Source organism: Chironomus tepperi, unplaced genomic scaffold (assembly GCF_022539635.2).
Source record: "Chironomus tepperi strain 1889 unplaced genomic scaffold, CSIRO-AGI_Ctep_v1 contig_89, whole genome shotgun sequence".
Classification (NCBI taxonomy): domain Eukaryota; kingdom Metazoa; phylum Arthropoda; class Insecta; order Diptera; family Chironomidae; genus Chironomus; species Chironomus tepperi.
Window position 1 is genome coordinate 1,148,087 of NW_027226211.1, and position 16,221 is coordinate 1,164,307.

The 16,221-nt window shown below is 34.2% G+C and overlaps 1 protein-coding gene across 1 annotated transcript in view; it reads left to right on the top strand.

Annotated features, from left to right (window-relative positions):
* The window catches only part of kcc (solute carrier family 12 member kcc), a 124,328-nt gene that overhangs the window by 25,251 nt on the left and 82,856 nt on the right, over positions 1–16,221 (top strand). The window lies entirely within an intron of this gene.

Genomic DNA, 16,221 nt, shown 5'->3' on the forward strand with positions numbered 1-16,221 from the left:
CGTGTATGTAAAATGCTTCAAACGAGCACTTCCACTTGAAATGTAGTCACGCTTTGATGTCAAATATTTTTTTTTTGTGTCGATGTTAACATTCGACGTTTGAACTGAGATTCCATACTGAGATCATTGAAAGAAAATGATAAATGAGTTTTCCTAAATTGAACTTTTTGTCGAGTGAATGTTCAGGTTAGAGTTCATGTATTAATGCTGCTGGGTGTGCAATAAAACTGCAATTTGTTGCTATGATTGCAAAAGTCAAGCTGAAATGGTTTTGGAGGTATTTTTGATTGAATTTTTGAAATGTAAACAAATGTTTCGTTAAAAATCTTCGTTAAATTCAACGAATGGAATTTGAATATTGAAAATTCGTTAAAAACCCAAAAATTTGAATCAAAGTTTCGTCAAAAAAATTTAAGGAATTCCGTTAAAACTCGATATTCACAATCACAGTTTTCGTCAAAAAACTTAACGAAACAAATTTGAATGTCAAAAATCCGTTAAAAACCCAAAAATTTGAATCAAAATTTTCCTCAAAATAATTAACGAAGTATTTTGAATCTTAAAAATTCGTTAAAAATTACTGAAAAATTTTGAATCAACAATTTTCATTTTAAATTCAAAAAGTCCGTTAAATCAACTCAAAAACTTTTACAACTTAATCATTAAATCTAAATAAAAAGAAGACAGCAAGTCATGAAAACAATGCCATAACAATTTTATAACAGCTATAACTGACAAACTACAAGCAATAAGAAGAGAATTTTATTACTTTTTTTTAAAAAAGAGCTGTGTTAAATCAAGCAAAAAGCTAACTCGATGGGTGGCATATTTCGATAAGAAAAAGAACATGCTTAAAAAATTCCCTATTTTCCAATCTACAAAAACGTCATTAACAAGTCACAAAATGTGAAGACCTTGATCCCAGAAAAGAAATTCGATTTTTCCTCCTTTATTGATCGATTTCATTAAACGTACCGACATGTTTGGGACTGCAACACTTTAATCTGTCAGGCGTACACAGCCATTAAAGATAATGATCTCCTACCTATCTTCATCATCACCATTCCTAAATTTTTTCAATTTATTCCTTTTTATTTTTATTTATGCTGTTGCCATGTATGTCACATTCAAATGAATAATAAATTTAATGCTCATTTGACATGAGAAACTGTAAAGAACTGTTTTATTGTTGAGTATGAGACAATTTCAAAGAGGAACTTCAAGATGAGGAAATTAAAGACATACACAGATGCTGAATGGGGTAAAATTTCATTTTTTTTTTCATTGTTCGTGTTACAGTTGATGTGAATGAGCTTCTTTATGCGTATTCAAAAGAGTATGTGAAGCATGACTTTTACTTTGACTTATTTGCTTTTTTTTTTCTTTTCTTACATGCTGTTATTAGGATGAATTTGCTTGACGAATCACTTTGATATGTGTGAAAATGGAAATTTTTGTTTCGTTTTTTTTTGGAAAGGATGTCTAACTTCTGAAGAATGTTGTTAGCTTAGATGAATGAATCTTGACTGGAAATTGAAGTTGAGTCTGATTTTTGAATGAATCAAGAAGTTTAGTTGAGTTTCATTCAAAATTCAAGTAAATTTCTTGTTTCTATTGGGTGGGTGCCTCAGTCATCCATCTTTCTAATTGCACCAGTACATATACCTGCATAACAACGCTGCAAGGTGGTGGACAACTTGGGAGATTCTTTTCCTCAGGGTCACTTCTTTTCTTCGGTGTCACTTATTTTCCTCGGGGTCACTTCTTTTCCCCGAGGTCACTTCTTTTCCCCGGGGTCACTTCTTTTCCCCGAGGGTCACTTCTTTTCCCCGAGGTCACTTCTTTTCCCCGTGGAGTCACTTCTTTTCCCCGTGGGTCACTTCTTTTCCCCGTGGGTCACTTCTTTTCCCCGAGGTCACTTCTTTTCCCCGAGGTCACTTCTTTTCCCCGAGGTCACTTCTTTTCCCCAGAGTGATTACCCACCTCTTTAAGATGGACAACTCAAGTGACATGTTGCAAAGGGTTGCAAAGAAAGTGGTGAAAATGACGAAAATCGACCTCTTTGGCACTCTTACTCCGAGGCGCACTCTCCTCTCTCCCAGAAAAGACAACTCAGGTGACATAGCTTGACAATATTGTCTCATTTCTGCCACTTGAGTTGCCTACCCCCCGCAGCACTTCTTATACATCATAAAGACTTTAAAACGGGTCATAAAACATAAACAGCAGGAATTTACATTTAAATTTTCGATTCAAGCAAGCATAAAAAAAATTTCCTTAAAAATTCTTTTGATTTAAAAACTTTTTCAATTTATCTGGGTAGATTAACATGCTTTACCTTTTTTTGAGTTTTGGGTATTTTTTAACATGAAGCAATTTGTGGATAAACTTCTGTTGCACTTTCAAGGGAATAAAATTAAAATATTTCATATGTTGCTATCCAATGTGCTTAATAAGATGCATTTTACATCCTAGGTATGATACCACGAACTAATTTACAATCAGCAGCAACATATAGGATTTATTCATTCACAACGACCACAACAAAGAGAAATTAGCAACAGGAGCAATATACATGCCGTGCAAATATATTGCAATTTAGACAAAAGCATGAAACAAAGCAAATGGAAATGCTAATGAATCATTGTAATTGTGAATAGAATTACGGTTGTGCTGTATGTGAGCTTTAGTTGAATATTTTGTAAATAACTCATCAATTTTGCATAGAAAATGATCTTTGAAGCTCATTAGGGCTTATTATGAGATTCAATTGATTTAAATTAAAGAGATTTCACAATGATCTAGAATCGCAAAAAATGGCGGTATTTTTGGTTATTTTGGTGTTTAAATCGCAATTTTCTCGATGTTTTAAGCGTTTCTTTTAAACATTACTAATATATTAGGATTACATGAAAAAAATATTGGTTAACAACGTTAATTAACGCAAGGAAATTATAAAATTTACCAAAAAATGATTCGTAGAAATTTTTTGAAAAGGAAATTTCGTGGAAACTTTGAGACTCAATTTCTCTTTAATGGGCGAATTTGGCATCTTATTATTAAGATGCCACACAAGAAGTCAAATGAGCGTTGTATCTTAATAAGTTATTTGAATTTTTAAAACGCAAACTGAATTTTCAGATCTATTTTTCGGCATTTTTCTCTAATGATTTTATCATTTAATTGTTACTAATGATAATAAAATCTTTTAGAAAGCAGTAAAATATGAAAATGATTAAAAATTTGTGAATTGTAAACAAAAAATTTGTAAGATTCAAAATTAATTTATTTAAGTTGGATTTTGTTACCAATATTATCATTTAATAAGGCTTAAAAAAGGTCAAGTTTGTTTTCCATGAAAAAAATCAATTTATGAACATTTTTTTCAATTCTAGATCATTGTGGATTTGGAGTTTAAATGCTGATTAGATGGATTTTCGGGCTTATAATCAAGGATATGCAGTTTGTAGACGTCACACAAGAAGTAAATGAGCAGGAAACTTGTTATTTGGTCTCTAATTTCAAAAATTGCTAAATTTGATCACCTTTGATGAATTGCTAGACGTCAATTAGTTCTGTTAATGTCACTTTAGAGCAGCAAAACACTTTAATTAGTTCAAAAATTGCAATTTTTTTCAAATCAAATGTTCCTATTCTTGTAAACAAACACACAAAAAAAGTGCGGGAAAAATTCAAATTTCTGAAAATAACGTCTTTTTTTCTAAAATAGTCGAAAGCAACAGCTTAAAGCTCCCATTTTATAAAGTATTTCAAAAATTCCCTTAAAAATTCCATCCCATACTTAAAAAACATGAACAATGGCACCCGGATGCTGAATGCATTACATTATTTCATGTAACATAATAATTTTAAACACATGCAAATAAGAATAGCTTGCAAGCTGCAAACTCTTTTTGTATAAAATTGTAATAAAAATCCATAACAAAGATATTCATATTTTCGTATGACTGATTGCATTAATATTTATGCAATGTGACTAGCTGAATTTATTTGTTGTCATGACAACAAATTTATGAACGTTATCTACTGTTAGTTATATATTGCTTAATACGATGAGAGTTATTTATGTTATAATTATGATGATGAATGGATAAAAATTGATACAGGATGTAATTGTTGGAAAGATATCTTAATATACGTCATTGTATGATTGAATAAATGTTTTAGGTATGAATGAACTTATGTGAGGTAGTTAGGAATGTCATTGAGAGGTAGAAGGAGGCTTATCATCCAGGAACTCAATCATTCATCATGCAAGAAGCTTTCAATATTAAAAGGATTCAAAATAGCTCCATACGCTACATCAAAGTCACTAGAATAATGCTAAAATGTCATAAAAACTTCCAGGTGTAATGGGGTCTATACATAAGCATGAAATACACTACTAGTACGGTACAGTGGTATACATGATATTCCAAAGTGATAAACTAGCAATACTAATAGACTATTGGTATGATACAGCTAAATCACCTGAGGCGGACAACTCAGATGACAAGTGACAAAATCAGGTGTCATCTCAGGTGCCATGACAAACTCAGGACTTACAACTCAGTGTCACCTGAGTTCGTCACTTGTCATCTGAGTAGTCCACCCCTGTATATCACTTTGTCATATCAGATGTAGCATTGTTCAGTATCAGTGGTGTACCTGTACTGTATGTAATGGTGTACCGTATAAATGAAGACCTTTACCACTCCGTGACATATCCGGAGAAATTGGCCTCTGACGAGTACCTCTCGGTCAAGTAAATAGGACCTACAACTGATCAAGTAAATAAATGGAAAATTCAAAAAACAAACTGACCGTTACAAGTAAATGTTAGAATAACGGATTTTTTGTTTTTGAATTTCCTGTATTTTCGAAAAATTCGATATTAATTTCGAAAAATTCTTTACTAATGTCAAAAAATTCTATACTAATTTCGAAAAAATTCGATATTAATTTCGAAAAATTCAAAATCAATTTCTAAATATTCAAACTCAATATTGAATGACATTAGCCTGCATTACACTACAAAACTGTACAAAATATCAAAATGATGAGCATTGACATTCCCATTCCTACACCATATAATTTTGCGTCACACTAAAATACCATTTACATTCATAACAGCACACGTCGTCTCCAAAATAGATCCATTCATTGCCATAATTATAAATTCATCACTATATTATCATCAATTACGATGAATTGTGTAACAAAAAATTTTACGGCATTAATAAATTTTTCCACACCATAATAATTTGCCATTCAGCCATCTTTTTTTGGAGGGATCATCATCATTATATGCGTAACAAAACTTTTGCCCTTTTGTTGTGCTACCGACCTGATTAGGGATGCATGAAATTTCTTACTGTTCCGGAAAAAATATATATATATCGTTATAGCATCCATATTCCATATCTATAGATAGATACATGTCGTGTGTACAAACAGTTTTCTATATAAAGTTGATGACAGGATGTTTTGGAGGTGGAATTGATTGTTTTTGGCAGTTTGTCGGAGATACTTATTGGTTCTAAGTTGTATTAGCGGTCAAGTGCCTCAGTGAAGTAATTGACAAAGGCGCTGGTCTCAAATTTGAAGAGTTGAACTTGAAAGACATCGGTTCGAATCCTATCATTTCCAAAGTTGAGCTTTTTCGGAAGTTTGAAAAGACTGCTTGATGTGATACTTAATCGAATGAAGTCGTGAACGACATATTTACTTCCCTTCGAAACCTAACGAGTATTTTGCATCATGTAAATGCTCTTTGGCTGTAGGGTTCCTGTGACATTGACAAGGCTGAATAGCTGACGTTCAAATTCTAATTGATCAATTTGTCTATCTGCCAGCTTTCTTGTCAGAAAAACAGAATAGGAACTAAGCAGTGCTGTCCACTCTACAAAGTGGTCTGCCGTTCCAGAATAACGCGTGCGGTTTTGGTCAAAGCTTTTGACACTTAATGGTTTTGAACCACAAGAACTCCGAGAAAACCCAATGTTACAAAACATCCTGTATGTACAAAGATAATTTGTATGGTTTTTGCGTACAAATTGTCAAGATTTTGTACGGTTTTTGCCTGTCACAGATGCATGTTTTGCAACTCTGATGTTGACAACATTCTAAATCCCTTCGTACCTCCCATAAATTAAGCACATACACAAAAAAATGCGCCCAAAGCATCACAATCACTGCCAAAATAATTTTTGTGACATTTATGTTGTTCTCCATTATACATTGACGCCTCGTGATGTGCATGACATACACAGCACACAGCATATCATGAATGTTTAGATTTTAAATTTTATTTTTTGATGATATTCGTAGTACAAACAGGAAGGATAAAATAAAAAATAGAAAGAGTAGCGAATGAAGGGATGCGTTATGATTAAATGTCATGCTTTCCCATAAAAAGCAATGATTTAATTTGACTTTTATGCTGTATGCCTGAACATTAAAGCAACATTAAAGAGTCATGATCTAAAAATATTATTTTTAACGGATGTTGCTCGAGGGGCACTTCCTCTTTTGTGATGTCTTAAAGTTTAGAAAATATAAATTATGATTCATAAATAGTGACAAAAGAAGTCATAAGATGCCTAGAGTACGATAACAGTATGAAGAGAAAAAAATGGAACAAATTTATTTGTTGTTTGTTGTGGTTTTTCATCTTGTTCCAATATTCCAATGTGCAGTTCATGACTAAGACTTTGAAATTGAATTGGTAAAAATTGCAGAAAAGTATAATGTGAACAAATAAGCTTTTGGCATATGGCGAGGTGCCCGAGTGACATGGTGTCGTTAGAGCGACTTCGTGACATATCGTGCCCCATCATGCCACATTGAACATGTTGTGTTGCTCGGACTTGTGGTTTAGAACGATCAAAAAGGTAACGATGTCAAGTGCTGAACGTAATGTGAAGCCCTGAAAGTGACATGGTAAATTAAGTTGTCACTCGGGGTAATAATCAAGGACATATAGGCATATTGTCGTATGGGGTTGTTCACTTATTAAAGAATGCTCTTAAAGGGGTTGTGGGAGGATGGGATGTGGTGTGGTTTTTGATATGATTAGGATTCGTCCAGAATAGCAGGCCTGCAGTCTTGAACGAACTGAGGTGCATGAAATGCAGAGCCTGCGCAAGATAATGAAGATCTGATATGTTGAGATGAGGCTATTACTGCGATGAGAGGGCCTGCTTCGAAGAGGGTTAGTCTGCTACGAGGTGTCTGAAGTACTGATACAAAGATGGGACTTGCTACGGTGAAGAGGGAACTTGCTACAGAAGAAATTGAGGGGTCTGTTACGAGAGGGAGTCTACTATGAAGAGGGGGGTCTGTAACTGTAAAGAGGGCTTGCTTCGATGAGAGGGGACTGTTACTGTGAGAGGGGCCTGTTACTATGAGAGAAGGTCTGTTACAGTGTTAGAGGGGCCTTCTACCACTGTGAGAGGGGCCTGTTACTGTGAAAGAGGGGGCCTTACGGTAAGAGGGGCCAATTATGATGAGAGGGGGTCTGTTAAAGTGATTGAAAACCTGCTAAGGTGATAGATATGTTTCTGGCGAGGGGGCTTGGTACGGTGAGTTTGTTCTTTTACATTGAGGGGACTACTATGGTGAAGGTTCCTGCTACGGAAAGGAGGGTATGCTATGGAATCTAAAAATCGATTCTTCACGTTACATAATAACTGAACTACCCCTATATAGGCATAAAATATTTTTTGTTGTCTCTCATTTTCAGCATATCACAAAAAAAAGATGGAAATTCCCTGAAGCTATTCAGTGGTAGCACAATAATGATGAAAAATAAGAAAATGGTAATCACATGCATGTGTGTTGGTTCTGTTATACACAGAAAACAAAATAAAATATATATGTCATCAAAGAAGATTAAAGTTTATTCCGGCACCTTACTCATATATGGATATACATAACATAATATGCATTTATGTATTCATATGCAAGCACAACAAATGAGGAGTGCCTGAGGAGCGAAAGCAATTCATTTTATCGTTTCATAGAAGAGATTTTTGCCTTTTGTGATAAATATAAGTTCTTCCAGTCAAAGCATATTTATACTCTAATACGTATCAAAATATTTACCCCCGCATAAAGTTGTCCATGAATGTGTGGTTATGATACATGTGAATATGTCACAAGCTGAATGAGAGATGGGAATTAGTTTAGTTTTTTTTATAACTTTGCAGTGGATGTTCTTGATGTTTTCTGTTATTTGAAGTTGTATTGAACTGAATTTGTGCTGAATTTAGCTGAATTCTAATGAATTAATGCTGAATAGTACTGAATTTTAGTATGAATTTAACTAAATTTGTACCAATTCAGAATTTTAATGCCGGTTAAATTCAGCATAACTGTGCTGAATTAAGCTAAAATGTGCTGAATTCAGCTGAAATGCGCTAATACTAACTCAATGTGAGCTGAATTGAACAAAAATTGTATTCAATTCGACTAAAGTAAGCTGAATTCAGCTAATTGTGTTGTATTTACAACAAAAATGTAGAATAAAGCTGAAGTCAGCTAATTTATGATGAATTTTAGCTGAATTAAGCTAAATTAGTGTTCACTTGGATTTAGATGAGCTAAATACAGTAAACTATGCTTAATTTAGCTGAAATGTACTGAATTAAGCTCAAATTCTCTAAAATATGCTGAATTTGAGCTGAATTGATTTAAATTGTTGCTGAATTGATTTAAATTGGTGCTGAATTGATTTAAATTGTTGCTGAATTGATTTAAATTGGTGCTGAATTGAACCGAATTCAGCTGAAATATTCTAAATTAGCTTAAATGTGTTAAACTGCGAAAGAAGCAGGTTAAATGCTAAACTGTAACAAACTTAGCAGAATAGTGCTAAATTAATCCGATTATGTGCTGTATTAAATCCAAACTCGTGCTAAATCACAATAAATTGATGCTAATCTGTGCTAAACAAAATATGTGCTAAATTGTGCTCATCTATGTTCTTAACATGATTATATTATTGCATACAAAACATTTTAATTGATTTCATTTCTCAGTAATTCTATTAAAATCTCACTCAATCCGATTAACACCACAAACTTCAATAACAAAATCCTCAAAAACCTCACCAAACAGAATCTCGTCAACAAAAGAAAGAAATAAAATAAAATTTATTCAGGATTAATAGCATCAGAATTTCTATTTTAAAAAAGGAATTCCAATCAAAATCCGTCATCGACAAATCTTTTCAGTCATGGCAACTAAATCAAGCGGAAATATACAGTTAGGACAGTGGTGGGCAACATGTGTGTCATGGCACACTACTTAGTGTGTTGCATCATACTACTTATTGTGTCACGACACACTACTTATTGTGTCACGACACACTACATAGTGTGTTACGGCACACTACATAGTGTGTAACGGCACACTACTTAGTGTAGCACATCATACTGCTTAGTGTGAGCGCCACAGTCCTTAGTGTGTCACAACATTACTTAGTGTGTCACGGCATACTAAGTAAAGTGTCACACCACACTACTTAGTGTGTCACACCACATTACTTAGTGTGCCACACCACACCACTTAGTGTGTCTCACCACATTCGTTAGTGTGTCACACCACAGTCTTTAGTGTGTCACACCACATTTACCATCAAGGTTTACCACGAAAATTAAAGGTTGCCCACCACTGATTTAGATATTTAAAAAAGAATTTATCTCAAAAAATAATTCAATAGCTGATTTCCTCTTCTATTCAGCTCTTCTTTCTATTATTATGTGTCATCAGCACGCATCGGTGGCAGCACAGATGAAAGAAAATTGTTTGGTTGTGACATAATATCAAATAACAATTTCTCTAGGCACGTAATTCGAATGTTATTCAATGAAATAGAACATAATGATGGTGAGATGAAGCAGTAGCCACAACTTTAACAAAAATTCATCTCAAATGCTTTATGCTCAACTGTTCATGTTTTTTGTATGGACATACATGTGTATCACATTCAATTGTGTTGAGACGTGAAAAGGAAGAGCAATAAAATTGTTTAAAAATGAGTTGAATGCGATATGCTTCTGGGATGAAGCATCTCTGGGGAAATAAGTGGAAAAAGGTCAAAGTGAATTCATGTTGTCTGTTCAAAATGTATCAGAAACATTGTAAATGGTGAATAAGAAATGAGGAAACGAGCCCAGGAGTAGAAGAAAGATTTTCATCATGATAAATTTTTATGAGTATGGCCATGGATGGAATGGAATGAGAATTTTTTTCGTCGATGAAAGGAATATTTTTCATTTTCTATTCATATGAAATTCATGGGTGGGGATGTTCGGAAGTGATGTCATCATTTTAGGAAAATGGAAGCATTTTGATCCTTTCTACTCCTTTTTGCAAATGAATGAAGCGATTCTCCAAATCAAAGCGACACCCCGGGGTAGGGAGATGACAGCTCCTGGGTAAGGAGATGACTGCCCCGGGGTAAGGAGATGACTGCCCTGGGGTAAAGAGATGATTACCCTGGGGTAAGGAGATGACTGCCCTGGGGTAAGGAGATGACTGCCCTGGGGTAAGGAGATGACTGCCCTGGGGTAAGGAGATGACTGCCCTGGAGTAAGGAGATGACTGCCCTGGGGTAAGGAGATGACTGCTCTGGGGTAAGGAGATGACTGCCCCGGGGTATGGAGATGATTGTTCTGGGGTAAAGAGATGACTGCTCTGGATTATTAAGATGACTACCCTGGTAAGGTGTCTGCTCATGAGTATGACAGACCTCCTCAAGGTAGGGACGGAATGACTGCTCTGGCTGTGAACAGGTGCAATCTAGTCCTGAACATCACTTCTAAAGCCCCTCCACAAAAAAAAGACCTCGAATTTTGTTGATGTATAAATTTTCGGCACTAAACTGTATAAAATTCCTCTTTAGTTACACGCAACAAACATTCATTTTGTTTCTCTTTTTAATACTGTGCCTTTAAATCACTATGACTCGCATATTTATCGCTGAAATATGCATGAAATGTCTGATAATAAAATATATTGTTCTATTACATTTTAATCCCTTACAATGCTTGTTCAATTAATCTTGAATTTCATTAATGATTTATGCATAAAATCTTGTTGCTTGAACAATTAAGTAATCTTTTAAGGATGATTTGAAATTCTTACGTCGTGTGCTGTTGTGTGGGCTGCTTGATCAAGAGAAAGTATTCGGAAATGTTGAATTCTTAATATATTTTCAAGGATTTATTTTTGTGGCAGTGAATTAATCTTATTTTGAATGAAGGTTGTGTTATGGGTGAGGGGAAGTAATACTTAGAGGGGAGAATGGGGATGGGGTAATATATGGCTCATGACCGTAGGCAGCAGGGTGGGATTACCCCTCAACCTTCTTAAAATGCATACCTGGTAAGGGTCATAGCTCGACCTTAAGTCAAATTTGGTTGGATTCGTTGCTTTTAATGATCCAAAGGGTATTCTTGACAATAATGCTGCTGTGGTTGTGAACAGGTGCACTCTAGAGCGTCCACAGACACTGCATCATCTGCGGATCCCCCTCCAATCTCGCACGACATACTTTATACATTTAATTAACCTATTACCTTCTTTATGCCTCCTAATTCCTACCAAGAACAACATAACAATCACCAAAAATTCAGAAATGTCATAATTTACATCCAGTTTCCAGCCACAAATCATTATGTACATTTTGATGACTTATTTCATGACATAAGGTAGTAAAATGAAGTACTTTTTTTTGATGTTTTATGATGAACACATGATTTTACTTTACCGGTCATTGATTTTTATGGACAATGACATTGTGTTGAGAACATAATTTTTGGGGGGTGAAGGTTCATAAAAAGGTGGATGAAGTGTTTTGGTAATAAGGAAGGAATAGTAAGTGGGAGTTGGGCATTAAAGATGATTTTGAGGTTATTTCCAAGTTATTCCGTGGTTCTTTGATGAGAAACACTCTGTCATCTGTCGATCCCACTTCAACCTCTTCGTTGGTGATTAGAAACTCATTAAGGATGGATTTTGAGGTATATTTGCGATTTTTTGGATGCAGATCTGTTGTTGGTGGTTAGGAATACATGTTCGGTATCAGAAATGACTCTGTTCACTCTATCCTAGGTCAAAATGCACCGTCATGATGCCGGCATGGCAACTTAGTGTCTTACCGTTAATACGACGTCGTAAGGGCACGCTGATGAGCACATGGTGCTGTTCGGACATCTTAGTAAGAGATTACCCTTTGTATGTCCTATCGAACCCCAAATCAGATTATGCAGATCCGATTCTCCTCAATCATCCTTTACACGTCATCGGCATCAGAATCACAAATGACCATTAAAAATTCCAGGAAATCATCGCATAATGCTACCTATTGTTGTTGTAATTTTCACTAAATTGTTACAAATCACCACAAATGAAATTAATGATAATGAAATCATCAGCTATATCAGCAGTATCATGAATGCGAATAAAAAAAAAAATGAAATCATAATTAATTGCATTGAAAAAAGCTTGGGATAGAGCAAAATTGAATTTATATTTATTAGTGTAACATGATTTATGAAGAATGCTTATTCAGCTAATACAATCAATTCTGACTAACCTTTTTATTATGTATTGAGGGCTCCGGAACAATGATGGAGATATATTGATTCCTTAACCTCACTGTTCTATATCACTATTTTATCATTTTACCACAAATTTCATTGCTCATCATTTCATTAAATTATATATCATTCGTTACAATTAGAGCTTTTTATGTTAAATATGCTTGATTATGCTCTTTTTGTGATGAATTCGACTGGATTTATATTGTTTTAAGCTTTTGTTTACAAATTTAAATTGAAAATTTAGTTTTTTTGTTAAAAGTTTGTGTTTAATTTAGATAAAAGCTTGTCATAATGTTGATCTATTTGTTAAAAACTTCTAAAAGTTTGTCATTTGATAGATCCAGTGTAGTTTAAACAAACAGAAACAGGAAAAATCATCAATTATTTAATTTTGTGCTAAATAAACTTGTTCTAAGTTCAAATTTTGTTTTATGTTAAAATTTTGAACTAAAGAAGCAACCTTTATTCAAATTTGAACTGCATGAAAATCATTCAATTTTGTCCTAAATTCAACTTTTGTACTAAATATGTTAGCTGAATAAAAATCCAATTTTGTACTAAATAAGCAAGCTGAATTCAAATTCCATTTCTGTACTAAAGAAGCAAGCTGAATTCAAGACTCATTTCTGTACTAAAGAAGCAAGCTGAATTCAAATTCCATTTTTGTACTAAATAAGCAAGCTGAATTCAAATTCCATTTTTGTACTAAATAAGCAAGCTGAATTTGAATTCCATTTCTGTACTAAAGTAGCAAGCTGAATTCAAATTCAATCTTGTACTAAATTCAATTTCTGTACTAAAGAAGTAAGCTGAATTCAAATTCAATCTTGTACTAAACTCAATTTCTGTACTAAAGAAGTAAGCTGAATTCAAATTCAACTTTTGTATTAAAGAAGTAAGCTGAATTCAAATTCAATTTTGTACTAAATTCAATTTCTGTACTAAATAAGCAAGCTGAACACAAATTCAATTTTGTACTAAATTCAATTTTTGTACTAAAGAAGCATCATGAATTCAAATTCCATTTCTAACGTATTTTCTTTCATTTGTAACCAATTTATTTTTATGACAATCATAAACATGTATGCATGATTAAAGCAATGTAAGACTATTTATAGATGAATAGATTAGAGAATAATAAGTGTCTAAAGTAATGAAAATCAGGCTATGCTATCATGCTACACATCTCTATAGCATTTTATGATGAAACACAATAAGATAAAATATAAAATTATATATAATTTATTTAATTACATGTGTATGAATGATATCAATTTTTATGAATTGAATACACGCGAGTGACAGAGACAGAATGAAAATAAGACACTGGAATTTATCGTCTATTCGAAATGAAAAAGTTTTGTTCCTACTGAGAGCAGAAAAGTAAAGGAAGCACGAAGAAGAATTGGAAATAAAAGCTCCAATATTATCGTGTGTCTCACACCACTCATCGCCATTTTACATTCTCAATACACACTTAAAGTGTCCCGTACGAAGATGTTTGTGTATGAAACAAAAAAAAAAGCCTCCAATTTCCAATAGCTTCTCTCGCAGTAAAAAATCCACTTTTTTGTGTCATTCTCGCTCTCTTCATTTCACATCTATTTTGTTCTTTATGTAATTGTAATGTAATACCTAACAGTAAGGACATTGCCAAAAACAATAATTCTGAAATTTAGTCAAACCTGATGTTCAGTTCTTTGATTCAATTCCGGATGAGCTGAGATTGGTCGTCTTGTGACGGGAACAATTTTAATGACATTCTGCATGACCTGAATGCTGAGCACGAAGGAAAAATCTCTCAATTTTTTTGTGCCATTTCCTTTGATGACATTGTAATGACGATGATAATGATAATGATGATGACGACGATTTTCTTCTTTATTTCGATGTTTTTGTCTTGTTTTGATACAGGAGATGAAAAAGCAGGCATTACACATATCGCATATGTATCCATGAGTATGTGTGACTGTAGATACCTTTGTGTGTTGAGTAAAAGAACTTACTCTAATTTTATTAAAGTGAGGGAAAAATTTTAATTGGATTTTATGAATGGAAGGAACTGAGGAATTTAACTTGACATTAATTTTTACTGGATCTTGACGTGTCATAAATAGTAACCCCTAGTTCAAAAAGATTTGGATATGAGATTGTAAATTGTTCTTGTTTTTAGCACATGTTTAGTTCTTTTTTGACTAAGGATGCAGCGAAAAAGCATAGGCAGCGAAAAAGCAGCAGTGGCGTAGTGGTTAAAGCGTTGGGTGACCGTTCTATCGACTCGGGTTCGATCCCAGGAAAAATCTAGTCGAATTCGGGTAGATTGATAAGTGGAATTGTTTTTGGTAAAGTTTAGGATCAACTGCATGATGTGTTCAGCCTCTTGGGTGGTCACCCTGGGTATTCTGTCTTAGGTTACTCGAAGAATCTTTGAGGACCACATTTTGAGCTCGATTCAAGATGATTAATTGTACTTACTTACTTACTGGAACCATACTCCGACTTGGAGCCTAGGATATTATAAAAGGCCTTCCATCTGACTCTATTGCTGGCCATGATTAGTTGAATATAATGCTTAATTACTAGAACTATGGCCCTTCATGATTCTTTGTCCAGTAAACCTATAGGAGGATAATATCCAGGGTCGTTCTCACCTTCCCCTACCTGGCTACGCTCCAACATATACAGGATCTATTTTCTGGGTTTGGATTTAGAATTTCTGTGGAATGTCCATTGTTTTGACTCCTCAACAACCACGAATAAGCTCCATGTCTTTTATCCATGTCGTTTATCTCCAAATGCGAAGAGCATACTTGGAATTGGTAATTGGCAAATGGTAGCCAGCGATAGAACCAACCTTCAGACGCCGACTAAGGGAGACCATGGATCAAACTTGATCTGTACGGCCACGCAAAGTAATAAATGAGCTGTATCTTAGTCTCCAATTTTAAAAGGTCCACAGCTCACACAAATACCGTTAATCAATCCAATCCACATCCAGTGACGTCATATCACATTAAAAATAAAATTGTTCATTCTAAAAATATTCCAGGCAGCCTAATAAAATAAACCAGACCATCATGGTGAGCAATAAGCCACGTTTATTTTGCATAAATGCGTTAAAAATACAATAACAACAAACACAAAAAAAGCACTCAAATTGTCGAAAGCGATCTGAAAAAATTTGCAGGAATTGAGAAAAAAAAGAACTGGAATCGGGTAAGAAGTTATTGAGAGTCACAATACAATGAAAATCATAATGTGCTAGGGCTGTATATCGAGTAAAAAAAAGGAAGAAAATTTTTATTACGTAAAAACTGAAGAAACACGAGTTGTGTTGTGCAAGGAATATGCTGAGAGAGAGCAGCTCCCGTGCTCTCTCACGAGAACAATTTCTCCTCTCAACTTTCACATGAATTTATGATTTCCAACAAAAAAATATTAAGCAAAGCATACAGCATACGAAAAAAAAAACTCTTCAAGGATTCTCCTCCATCTCATCGTCCGCTGTGCTGCTGTATTGTACACACATAGAGTAATAAAAAGCATCACAGAATATCAAATTGTGGTAGTGCCCGGGTTTTTTTTTTTGTTGTTCTATATTGTCGGGGCG